We start from the raw sequence: 13,094 nt of genomic DNA, 5'->3' as shown, positions 1-13,094 counted from the left end.
TTTTTTTCTAGTTTTGAGCATGAAAGGGTGCTGTATTTTATCAAATGCTTTTTCTGCATCTATTGAAATACTCATGTGATTCTTTAAGTCTGTTGATATGGTGAATTACGTTTATTGATTTCTAGATGTTGAACCAACCTTGCATCCCTGGGATAAAGCCCATTTGATCATGGTGCACTATCTGTTTAATATGTTTTTTGTATGTGATTTGCTAAAATTTTGTTAAGAATTTTTGCATCTATGTTCATTAGGGATATTGGTCTGAAATTTTCTTTTTTCCATGTGTCTCTGTCTGGTTTTGGTATCAGGGTGATATTAGCTTCATAGAATGAGTTTGGAAGGGTTCCCTCCTTTTCTATTTCATGGAATACTTTGAGGAGTTTTGGAATGAGCTCTTCTTTGATGGTCTTGTAGAACTCCACTGAGAATCCATCTGGTCCCAGACTTTTCTTTGTTGGTGGGCTTTTGATGACTTCTTCTACTTCATTGCTTGAAATTGATTGATTTAAATTTTGTATGTCCTCCTGATTCAGTTTGGGTGGATCATATTTCTCCAGAAACCTGTTGCTGTCTTTGAGTTTTTCTATTTATTTGGAGTATAGATTTTCAAAATAGCTTCTAATTATGTTTTTTTTTATTTCAATAGCATCTGTCGTGATATTTCTTTTTTCATCACAAATTTACTAATTTGAGTTTTCTCTCTCCTACTCTTTGTTAGTGTGGCTAAGGGTTTATCAATTTTGTTTATTTTTTCACAGAACCAACTTTTTACTTTGTCAATTTTTTCTATTATTTCTTTTCTTTCAATTTCATGATTTCTGCTCTAATTTTAACTATTTCCTGTCTTCTACTCCTTTTGGTATTGTTCTGTTCTTTTCTAGGGCTTTGAGCTGTAGTTAAGTTGTTTATTTGTTGACTTTTTCTTCTTTTATTGAATGCACTCCATGAAATGAATTTTCCTCTTAGTACTGCTTTCATAGTGTCCCAGAGATTTTGATATGCTGTATCTTTGTTCTCGTTTACCTCTAAGAATTTTTTTATTTCCCCCCCTTATGACTTCTGTTATCTATGTATCATTCAATAGCATATTATTTAGTCTCCTGGTTTTGGAGTTCTTTCTAGTTTTTTTGCTTTATTATTGATTTCTAATTTCATTCCATTATGATCTGATAGAATACAAAGTAGTACCTCTATTATTTTGTATTTGCTTAAGAGTAGCTTTATGGCATAACATATGGTCTATTTTTGAGAAGGATCCATGTGCTGCTGAGAAGAAAGTGTATTCGCTTATTGATGGGTGGAATATTCTATATATGTCTCTTAAGAATAAGTTATCAATTGTGTTATTGAGATCTATGATTTCTTTGTTCAACCTTTGTTTGGAAGATCTGTCCACTGGTGAGAGAGGGATGTTAAAGTCACCTAATATTATTGTGTTATGGTCTATTTGGTTCCTGCAATTGAGAAGAATTTGTTTGATGTACATGGATGAACCATGGTTTGGAGCATAAATATTTATGAATGTTATGTCTTGCTGATTTATGCTTCCCTTAAGCAGTATGAAATATCCTTCTTTATCCTTCTGATTAACATTGATTTGAAGTCCATTTTATCTGATATGAGGATGGATATCCCCCTCTTTTTTCTGAGTCCATGTGTGTGGTATGTTTTTTCCCATCCTTTCACCTTTAGTCTCTGGGTATCTTTTTCTATGAGCCTCTTGAAGGCAGCATATTGTTGGGTCTTTCTTTTTAATCCAATCTGCTTGTCTGTGTCTTTTGATTGATGAGTTCAGGCCATTAATATTCAGGGTTATTACTGAGATGTGATTTGAATTCCCAGTCATTTTGGCTTATTTTTGGTTTTCAACTTGACTTGGTTTCTCCTTTATTTGGCTATTCTTTTAGGATAGTTCCTCCTTTTGCTGACTTACATTGTTGTTTTTCATTTCTTCCTCATAGAATATTTTGCTGAGAATGTTCTGCAATACCAGCTTTCTTTTTGTAAATTCTTTTAGCTTTTTTTTTTTTTTTTATCATGGAAGGATTTTATTTCATCATCAAATATGAAGGTAAGTTTTGCTGGGTATAAGATTCTTGGTTGGCATCCATTTTCTTTCAGGGCTTGGTAAATGTTGTTCCAGGCCCTTCTAGCTTTTAGGATCTGGGTTGAAAAATCTGCTGATATCCGTATTGGTTTCCCCCTGAATGTAATTTGATTTTTTTCTCTCAGTCTTTAAAATTCTGTCTTTATTTTGTATGTTAGGTATTTTCATTATAATGTGCCTCGGTGTGGGTCTGTTGTAATTTTGTACATTTGGTGTCCTATAAGCCTCTAGTATTTGATTTTCCATTTCATTCTTCAGATTTGGGAAATTTTCTGACATTATTTCACTGAATAGATTGTTCATTCCTTTGGTTTGTTTCTCTGTGCCTTCCTCAATCCCAATAATTCTTAAGTGTGGCCTTTTTGTGATATCCCATAATTCTTGTAGATTCTGTGCATGATTTCTTACCATCTTCTCTGTGTGGTCAACTTTGTTTTCAAGATTAAATGTTTTATCTTCAATGTCGGAGGTTTTGTCTTCCAAGTGTTCTATCCTACTGGTTATGCTTTCCATGGAGTTTTTAATTTGGTTTATTGTTTTCTTCATTTCAAGAATTTCTGTTTGTATTTTTTTCAGAATCTCTAACTCTTATTGAAGTGATGTTTTGCTTCCTGCATTGCTGTTTTAACTGTTGATTGGTGTGATCATTCAATGCCTGCATTTGCTCTCTCATCTCATCGTTTGCTTTTTGGATCATTTTAATTATGTACATTCTGAACTCTCTTTCAGACATTTCTTCTGCCATTCTATCATTGGATTTTATTGCCATAGCATCTAGGTTTGTTTGGGACACTTTCTTCCCTTGTTTTCTCATATTTGCTCATGTATCTTCCCCTCTCCTAGTCTTCAGTAGCCTGAAGTCTTGGAGAACTTGATAGTGCAGTGACCCAAAGTGTATGCCTGCTCCTCTAGGGATGTGGACTCCAGGTATGGTATATTCCCTGCTAATGGGCAGAGACACTCCACCTCTTGACAGCTGGTCAACTGCAAGGGCACTAGACTGTGGGCTGGGGCCCAGCTGGTCTGGTCCCCTGCTCTCTGGGCCTACTTCCTCAGCAGGGAAGTCTCACCTGGCACTGTTCTGCCTACCTCCTGGGTAGGGAACTCTCACCTTCTACTATGTGTTTTCTAAATTTTAGGAATACAGACAGAAATGCCTGCCTGTGGATCTAACATTCTAGAGGGACAGACAGACATCACCCCAGCCACTCCCAATTACCAAATAGGACAATAATTTGTTAGATATGATATCTAAAGCATGAATGGCAAAATAAAAAAGTAGATAAATTGAATTTCACCAACTTTAAAATGTTTTATACTTCAAAGAACATAAAACAGGAGGTGACATAAAACATGGGAAAATATCTTTGCTTATCATAAGTAAAGGACTTGCATTTTAAATACAATTTTATTTTTAAAAAATTTAAAAATAGGCAAAGTATTTGAATAAATATTTTCCAAAGAAGATGAATGAATAGCCATAAGCATATAAAAAGCTGCTTGACATTATTAGTCATCATGGAAATGCAAATAAAACCCCTGAAATATCATTTCACAGACACTAGAATGGCTAAAAAATAAAAGATATATAATAACAAGTGTTGTTGAGAATGAGGAGAAGCTGGGACTCTTCACAAGTTGCTAGTGAGAATGTAAAATGGCACTGCTAATTTGAAAAAAGAGTTTGGTGCTTCCTCATATTTTTAAGGAGATCTTGGAATTCTATGTCCAGTTACATACCCAAGAGAAATTTTTAAAAAATGTTGATACAAAGTCATGTATAAAAATTTCCATAGCAGCATTATTCATAACACCAAAAATAAAAACAACCCAAGTGCTCATCAATATATGAATGAAGAAACAAAATGTAGACTACCCTTACAATGCACTATTATTCCTTACATTTCACCATCATCTAGCCACCGAAAGCAAAGTAGTGATAGGAGCTACAATGTGAGTGAAGCTTGAAAACATCATGCTAAGTTAAAGTCAATTATAAAAAAAATCATATGTGGTATAGCCTCATTCATATGAAATATCCAAGAAGAGCAGATCTATAGAGACATAAAATAAAATATCAGCTAATAATAAATAAGTATACAGACATAGAAGTCACCTAATGCTGGTGGTAGGGGCATCAAGTGACTACTAATAGGCACAAGATTTGGGGAATGAGTCTTAAACTGAGATCATGTTGATGATTACAAAACTCTGTGAATATGCCAAAAAACCTTTGAATTTTACATCAAAATGGGTGAATTCTTTTTTGTGTATGTATTGTGATTTAGTCAACATTTTATTGCTCTGACCAAAATGCCTGGTAAAACAACTTAGAGAAGGAAAATTTATTTGAGGTCCTCAGTTTCAGAGGTCTCAGTTCATGCCAGCAACTCTATTGCTCTGGGCCCAAGATGAGGCAGCACATCATGGGGAAAGGGCATGCCACAGGGAAGCAGCTGAGCTCACAGTGGAGTCTGGAAGTAGAGAGAGAAAGAGGACGCAGAAAGAACAATGCTTCCAGGGCATGTTCCCAGTGACCTGCTTCCTCCAGTTACACCTCACTTGCTTATAATTACCACACATTCATTCAAATTAGGATGAACTGATTAGTTTACAGCTCTCACAATCCAATCATTTCACATTCCTGCATTAATTCAGGAATTTGGGGGTACACCCCATAATCAAATAATTACATTTAACATTTTTTGGAGGATAAAACTTAAACTAGTTTTAATGTCAAATTAGCAAATGTAGATGAAGTTAATTTCAACTTATATTTTTAATAATTCTGACATTAAAATATTAGGTGTAAAGGTATAGTGTTAGATGCACATTCTTCTTGTGCTGCTTATTTTCTTGATCAGTTAAATTGAAATTAGGTTTTAAAATAACTTTTGTTAGGATGATATACCAATATTCATTGGGATAGAGTTATGCTTTAAAAAATTATTGTTTATTTACCAGAAAATTTCTAGAACTCATCAATGAATTCAGCAAAATAACAGTATATAAAATTAACACCCATAAATCAATTGCATTTCTACACATCAGTGATGAATCAGCAGAAACAGAAACTAGGGAAACTATCTCATTCACAATAACCTCAAAGAAAATAAAATATTTGGCAATCAATCTAACAAAAAGTTGAAAGACCTCTACAATGAAAACTACAGAACACTAAAAAAAAAAAAAAAAAAAAGGAAATTGAAAATCTTAGAAGATAGATTTTTCATGATTTTGGATAAGCAGAATTAATATTGTCAAAATGGCCATACCACCAAAAGCACTATACAGATTTAATGCAATTCCTATTAAAATCCCAATGATGTTCTTCATATAAATAGAAAAGGCAGTCATGAAATTCATTTGGAAAAATAAGAGACCCAGAATAGCCAAAGCAATTCTCAGCAGGAAAAGTGAAGCAGGAGGCATCACAATACCAGACCTTAAATTATACTACAGAGCTAGAGTAACAAAAATGCACAGTATTGGCACCAAAACGAACATGAATACCAATGGAAGAGAATAGAAGACACAAAGACAAACTCACATATATGCATTTGTCTCATACTAGACAAAGGTGCCATAAACATACATTGCAGAAAAGATAGGCTCTTCAACAAATGGGGCTGGGAAAACTGGAAATCCATATGTAGCAAAATAAAATTAAATCCCTATCTCTCACCATATATGAAACTCAATTCAAAGTGGATCAGGGACATAGGCATTAGACCAGAAAACATGGATTTACTGAAAGAAAAAGCAAGCCCAAATCTTCATCATGTTGGCTAGGAAACAAATTCCTCAACAAGAGTCCTGAAGCACAAGAAATGAAATCAAGAATCAATAAATGGGATGGTATCAAACTAAAGAGTTTCTTCACAGCAAAGGAAATAATCAATAACATGAAGGGAGAGCTTACAGAATGGGAGAAAATCTCTACCATGTGCACCTTAGATAGAGCATTAATCTCCAGGATATATAAAGAAATCAAAAAACTGAAAACACCAAAAAAAAAGCCCAATCCATAAATGGGCTAGGGAATTGAACAGGCACTTCACAGAAGAAATACAAATGGTTGAAGATATATTTTAAAATATTCAACATCTCAAGCAATTACAGAAATGAAAAGTAAAACTACACCAAGATTTCATCTCACTCCAGTCACAATGGCAATTATCAAGAACACAAGTGACAGTACAAGTTGGTTAGGATGTGGGAAAAATGGTTAATTGCTGGTGGGACTGCAAACCATATGAAATGCACTCAGAAGATTCCTCAGAAAACTTGAAATGGAACCATTTGACACAGTTATCCCACTCCTTGTCAAATTCCCAAAGGACTTAAAGACATGGTTTTTTAGTCATTTATCTCACTGATATGACTAAAGGATCTGACCAGCACAACTGTAGTGGAGGAAAAGTTTGAGGGCTCACAGTTTTAGAGGTCTTAGTCCATAGAAGGCCAGCTCCATTCCTCAGGGTGAAGCAGAACATTATGGCAGAAGAGCATGACAGAGGGAAGCAGCTAGCATCATCAGGAAGCAGAGAGAGAGTCCACTGGTCAGATACAAATATATATCCCAAAGCCGTGCCCAATCCCCACCTTTAGCCATACCCTACCACTTCAGTTACCACTCAGTTAATCCCTATCAGGGGATTAAATCACTGATTGAGTTAAGACTCATAACTCAATCATTTCTCCTCTGAACCTTCTTGCATTGTCTCACACATGAGCTTTTGGGGGACACCTCATATCTAAACCATAACACATAGTTACATTAATGTTTGTAGCAACTCAATCCACAATAGCTAAACCCTGGAACCAACCTAGGAACCCTTCAACAGATGAATAGATAAAGAAAATATGGTACATATACACAATGGAATATTGCTCAACCTAAAAGAAGAAGAATGAAATCATAGCATTTGCTGGTGAATGGATGGAATTGGAGAATATCATGCTAAGTGAAATAAGCCAATCCCAAAGAACCAAAGGCTGAATGTTCTCTCTGATATGTGGATGCTAATCTACAATAAGTGGGGTGGGACAGGGGAGAACAGACATGAGAGGAGTGAAGGGAGGGGGAGGGCATGGGGTAGGAATGAGAGTAGAATGAATTGGACATTACTACCCTATATACATACATGATCACATGATCCGTGTGACTCTGCATCATGGACAACCCGATGAATGAGAAGTTAGACTCCATTAATGTATAATGTGTCAAAATGCATTCTACTGTCATGTACAACTAATTAGAACAAATAAAAAACTGGAGAAAAGGCAAATGTGTCAGTCTCTTGAGGATAGGATTTCAGGTGTCCAGTCTCTCCAGCTCTGGATTTCGGGACTTAACACCAGCAGATCCCTGGGTTCTCAGGTCTTTGATCTTGGACTGAGCATCATCTTCCCTTGTTAGGAAGCCATACTTCTATCGTGTATATATACCACATGTTGAAGGGCATCTAGGTTGGTTCCACAATCTAGCTATTGTGAATCGAATTGCTATAAACATTGACATGGCTGCGTTACTAAAGTATGCTAATTTTAAGTCCTTTGGGTATATACCAAGGAGCGGGATAGCTGGGTCAAAAGGTGGGCCCATTCCAAGTTTTCTGAGGAATCTCCACACTACTTTCCAGAGTGGCTGCACCGATTTGCAACTCCACCAGTCAAGTAAAGGTGGAAGCCATGCTTCTAATATTCCAGGGTCATCAGCTCGCAGAAAGTCTAAAATGGAACTCATCAGTCTCCATTACTTCTTGAGACAATTCCCCTGATAAATCCCCTCTAATCTATTCGTCTGTTCATCCATCCTATTGGTTCTATCTCCCTAGAGAACAGAGGCTATAAATGAGGCACCTTGGGATTTCCAGCATTAATAACTAGGATTGCTGGGCAGCCCCTAATTAAGATAGGTAAACAGTCAGAACATGCATAACAGAAATGGATTGGTACTGAAATGTAGTACTTGGGGTTTTACGAGTGGCGATTGGGAGTTTTGCAACCATGTGGTAACAAACCGTGGATGTGAATGTGATCACAAAATGACAGAAAGAAGCATCAAGGACTAGACTAAAATATATTTCCATTTATTTTAAGCCCAGAAAAAAAATAGAAGAGACCTATGAAAATAGCCAGAAGGAATTTCAGGAAATTTACTGCAAAGTATAAGATCAGGAGAGCCGAAGAAAAAGGAGTTTTTTGTTGTTGTTGTTGTTGTTTTTTAATACTGTATCAAAAGTGACACGTGTCAAAAAAAGTCTTGCAAATAAAGGGTGAAATACATCCTTTGCTCTGAAAAGCTGATGAGTATTGTTTAAACTATGGACTGACACTGAGAAGTCTGTGCAGACAAGAAGGAGAAGCCAGGAAGGTAGAAGGACCCAAGAAAAGCAGAGACAGACTTTCTGCAGAGACTTGTTTCAGAGATGTCAAATAAGTGTTCAGAAGCAAGTGTCCCTTCCTTTCCTTTGGCTGTGCTCAGGTACTCAGGTAATTCAGACTCCTATAACTCCTCTTGTTTTCTTATACTGGGGTCTTTATATCCACTGCCTTTTCTGTTTCCCTAGTTTGAATGACAATCTCTGATGCAAACACTGTCCATGGAGGAAATCCATCACTGGACTAGGAGGGCTTCAGGAAGCATACCTGTTAGAGTATGGGTCTTGAATGACCCCCAAAGGCTCAGGTGTTGAAGGCTTTATTCCCAGATGGTGTCAGTATTGTCAGATACTGGGAACTGCAGAAGATGGGGCCTGCTTGGAGGAAGCAGTCACTGGGCTGTGTGTCCTTGAAGGAGATATCCCATTTCTCTTCCAGTCCCCTCCCCTCCTCCTCCCTCAACCTCTCCCTCCTCCTCCTCCTCCTCCTCTTCATCGTCTTCTCTCCTCTCTCTCTCTCTCTCCCTCTCTCCCTCCCTATCTCTGTCATCCTCTTTCCTTCCCTTACTTCCTTTTTTCCTTTTTTTTTCCCCTCTCTTCCTTCTTCCCTCCCTTGACTTCCTGGCCACCATGAGTTGATCCATTTTCCTCCGCATGTCCTTCCATCATGATATTCTGCCTTGCCTCACCTCAAGCCCAGAAACAATAGAGGCGAATGATCATGGACTGAAACCATGAAACAAAATAAACCTTTCCTCCTTTGAGTTGATTTCTATCAGGTATTTTATCACAATGATGGAAAGCTGACCAATACAAGACCATATCCCAAGTTTTATCTGTCCTGCAAGATCTTGCAGGGATCACATGACTTACTTTACCTGCGTGGTCACATCAGCTAACACTCTAGAAGAGATGTAAAAAATTTCATGCTGCTATTTACAATAACCAGACATGAAACCAACATAGGTATTCACCAATTGATGACTATGTTTTCTATATGCAATTGAATATACATAATTCAGCCATAAAAAATGAAATTCTGTCATTTTTCCAGGAACATGGATGAGCCTGTGGGACATTATTTAAAGTGAAATTAAGTAAATTTAAAGTGAATTATTTTAAGTCAGGCACAGAAAGAAAAATACTATATGTTCTCACTCATATGTAGAATCTAAAAAGTTGCTCTCGTAGAAATAGAAAATAGAACAATGGTTACCAGAAGCTAGTGATGGGGGAGTTGGGACAGATGGAGAGAGGATGCTGAAAATCAGCGCAGGGATGAAGTTGGATAGAAGCTCTATAGCACAGATTAACTATGGTTAACAACAATTCATTGTTTATTTCAAAACAGCTACTAATTTTAAGCGTTCCCAGTACAAGAAAATGAGAAATGTTCAAGGTAATGGATTTACTAATTATCCTCATCTGATCATCATAACATTGTGTACATGTACTGAAAAAAATAAAAAGAATCTCACACTGAGTAAGGGAGGGCAGGACGTGTTTTATTAATAGTTACTTCAGCTAGGAACAGCAACTTCCAAAGTTCTGACTAATATGAGCATTTCATCTTTTTGTTGTTGTTGTTTTGAGATTATCATGAAAGTAACTAAAACAGAAAGTAGAACCCTCTCCTACAACATAAATCATAAATGAACAGTCTTACATTCTAGGTTCATCCTCCATGAATTTTAGTGAGATTGGGTTTATTTTCAAATTTGATAGCCATTCCTTTTTTAACTTCATTTTGAGCTTGATCAGAGCCTTCCAGAGAGACACAGGTGTCTCTGCAAAATGGGGACATTTTTGACTCAGAAATTTAATACTTTTAAAATGATAAAATTGAATTAAAAATAAGATCTTTTACTTAATTGCTTTTTAGATTAATATTATTTTTTAATTCATTTTATCATGCAAGGCCATAAATTATATTTTCTCTACACCTGCCTGCCCAGTCCCAGAGCCTCTAGTGAAACTGTTTGTGCTTCAGTCATGTATGGGCAGAAAAAAAGAGATGGGAAGGTTTCCAGGTACTTTCAATTGTATAGAAACACCCTTGGTTTGTCCAGCTTTTTTTTTTTAATTTTTATTTAGCTTTTAATTTTTTACAGACTGCATTTTGATTCATTGTACACAAATGGGTTACATTATTTCCTTTCTATGGTTGTACACAATGTAGAGTCATACCATTCCTGTAATCATACATGTACATAGGGTAATGATGGCTGTTTCATTCCACCATTTTTCATACCCCACTCCCTCTAATTTCCTTCTACATATTCTAAAGTTCCCCCCATTATTCTCTCATTCCCCACCACCACCCCCATTATATATCATCCTCCACTTATCAGGGAAAACATTCGGCCTTTGGTTTATTGCGCTTGGCTTATTTCACTTAGCATGATATTCTCCAATTCCATCCATTTATTTGCAAATGCCATAATATTATTATTCTTTATGGCTGAATAGTATCCCATTGTATATATATATACCACAGTTTCTTTATCCATTCATCTGTTGAAGGGCATCTAGTTTGGTTCCACAATCTAGCTATTGTGAACTGAGCTGCTATAAACATTGATGTGGCTGTGTTACTGTAATTTGCTGATTTTAGGTCCTTTGGGTATAAACTGAGGAGTGGGATAACTGGGTCAAAAGGTGGGTCCATTCCAACTTTCCCAGCTTTGAAAGGGAACTTGCATGAGTCCTCAGAGTAGTGCCTGCCATGGGTCAGAACCATGCAAGTGCAGTGTATGACAGCCAGCAGGGAGTGGTGAGGGCAAAACATCATCCTGCAGCTGTGCTGGAGTTACAAAGGAGTGATTTTTTTTTCCTTATTAGTTGTACATGACAGTAGACTGCATTTATACATTTTGATAGATCAAACATAAATGGAGTGTAATCTCTCATTTTTCTTATACATATTGTAGGATCACGTTGATCATGCCGTCATACATGTCCATGAGGTAATAATGTCTGTTTCACTCTACTATCCTTTCTATTCCCATACCAATTCCCCTCCCTTCACTTCCCTCTACCTAATCTAAAATAACTCTATTCTTTCCTATCCCCTCCTTATTGTGAATTAGCATCCGCATATCAGAGAAAATATTCGGCCTTTGGTTTTTTGGAATTGGTTTATTTCACTTAGTATGATACTTTCTAACTCCATCTATTTACCAGAAAATGCCAGAATTTCATTCCTCTTTAAACCTGAGTAATATTCCATCACATATATTTTATATATATATACATATACATATATATGTGTGTATATATACATATACACATATACATATATATGTGTATATGTATATATATGTATATGTGTATATGTATATATATATATATACACACACACATATAACACATATATCACATTTTCTTTATCTATTCATTTGTTGAAGGGCATCTAGGTTGGTTCCATAGTTTAGCTATTGTGAATTGAGTTGCTATGAACATTGATGTGGCTGCATCACTGTAGTATACTGATTTTAAGCCCTTTGGGTATAAACAGAGGAGTGGGATAACTGGGTCAAATGGTAGTTCCATTCCAAGTTTTATGAGGAATCTCCACACTGCTTTCCATAATGGTTGCACCATTTTGCATTCCCACCAGCAAAGTATGAGTGTACATTTTCCCCACATCCTTGCCAACATTTATCGTTGCTCACATTCTTGATAATTGCCATTCTGATTAAAGTGAGATAAAAATCTCAGAATAGTTTTGATTTGCATTTCTCTAATTGCTAGAGATGTTGAACATTTTTTCATATATTTGTTGATCAATTGTATATCTTATTCTGTGAAGTGTCTGTTTAGTTCCTTAGCCCATTTATTGATTGGGTTATTTGGTTTTTTTGGTATTACGTTTTCTGAGCTCTCTATATATACTAGAGATCAATGCTTTATTTGAGGTGCATGAGGTAAAGATTTGAGGTAAAGATTCTCTCCTGGTCTCAACCCTTTCTTCAAGTTGTTGCTTGTTTCTTTTGCTGGGAAGAAGCTTTTTTGGTTTGAGTCTGTCCCATTTATGGACTCTTGACTGAACTACAGAGGAGTTTGATGGTGACTGAGTCTACGTTTCTGTGTGAGGCAGGAGACTGGAGAAAAGTGAAGAGGCTTTTTAGATTTCAGACTCTTCCTAGTGTCCGCAATTCAGAATGACCAACCAGCTCAGTTTTCCGGAAACTTTTCCACTTTTTAAACTAAAAGCTCTGTGTCTGGGAAGTCATTCCGTGGCAGGGAAACGAGGGCGTCTGAACACCCTACGCTCCCCACCAGTGCTGGAACTCTGCAACATGGGCCTGAAGATCAGTTTACTGTGGACCCCCTCATTGTGGAGCTGCAGTGTTCTCCCCAGTATATTTTCCTTCCACCGTCATTCCTCCTCTCCCTCCTTCTTCTAAGGCACGGAACTAATTCTGTCTTCGTTTCAAAAGCAGCACAGTGACTCGAAAGTAGTCAAATCCATAGAGACAGAAGTTGGAATGGTGCTTGTCATGGGTTTAGGAAAGTCAAAATGGGGAGTTCATACCTAACTGGGTACAGAGTTTCGGTTGAGAAAGTTCTGGAGATGGATGGAGGTGATGGTTGTATAA

Source organism: Sciurus vulgaris (genome assembly GCF_902686455.1).
Source record: "Sciurus vulgaris genome assembly, chromosome: 3".
Taxonomy (NCBI): Eukaryota; Metazoa; Chordata; class Mammalia; order Rodentia; family Sciuridae; genus Sciurus; species Sciurus vulgaris.
The sequence above is the reverse complement of the archived record's forward strand: the minus strand, read 5'-3'. Positions refer to the sequence as shown.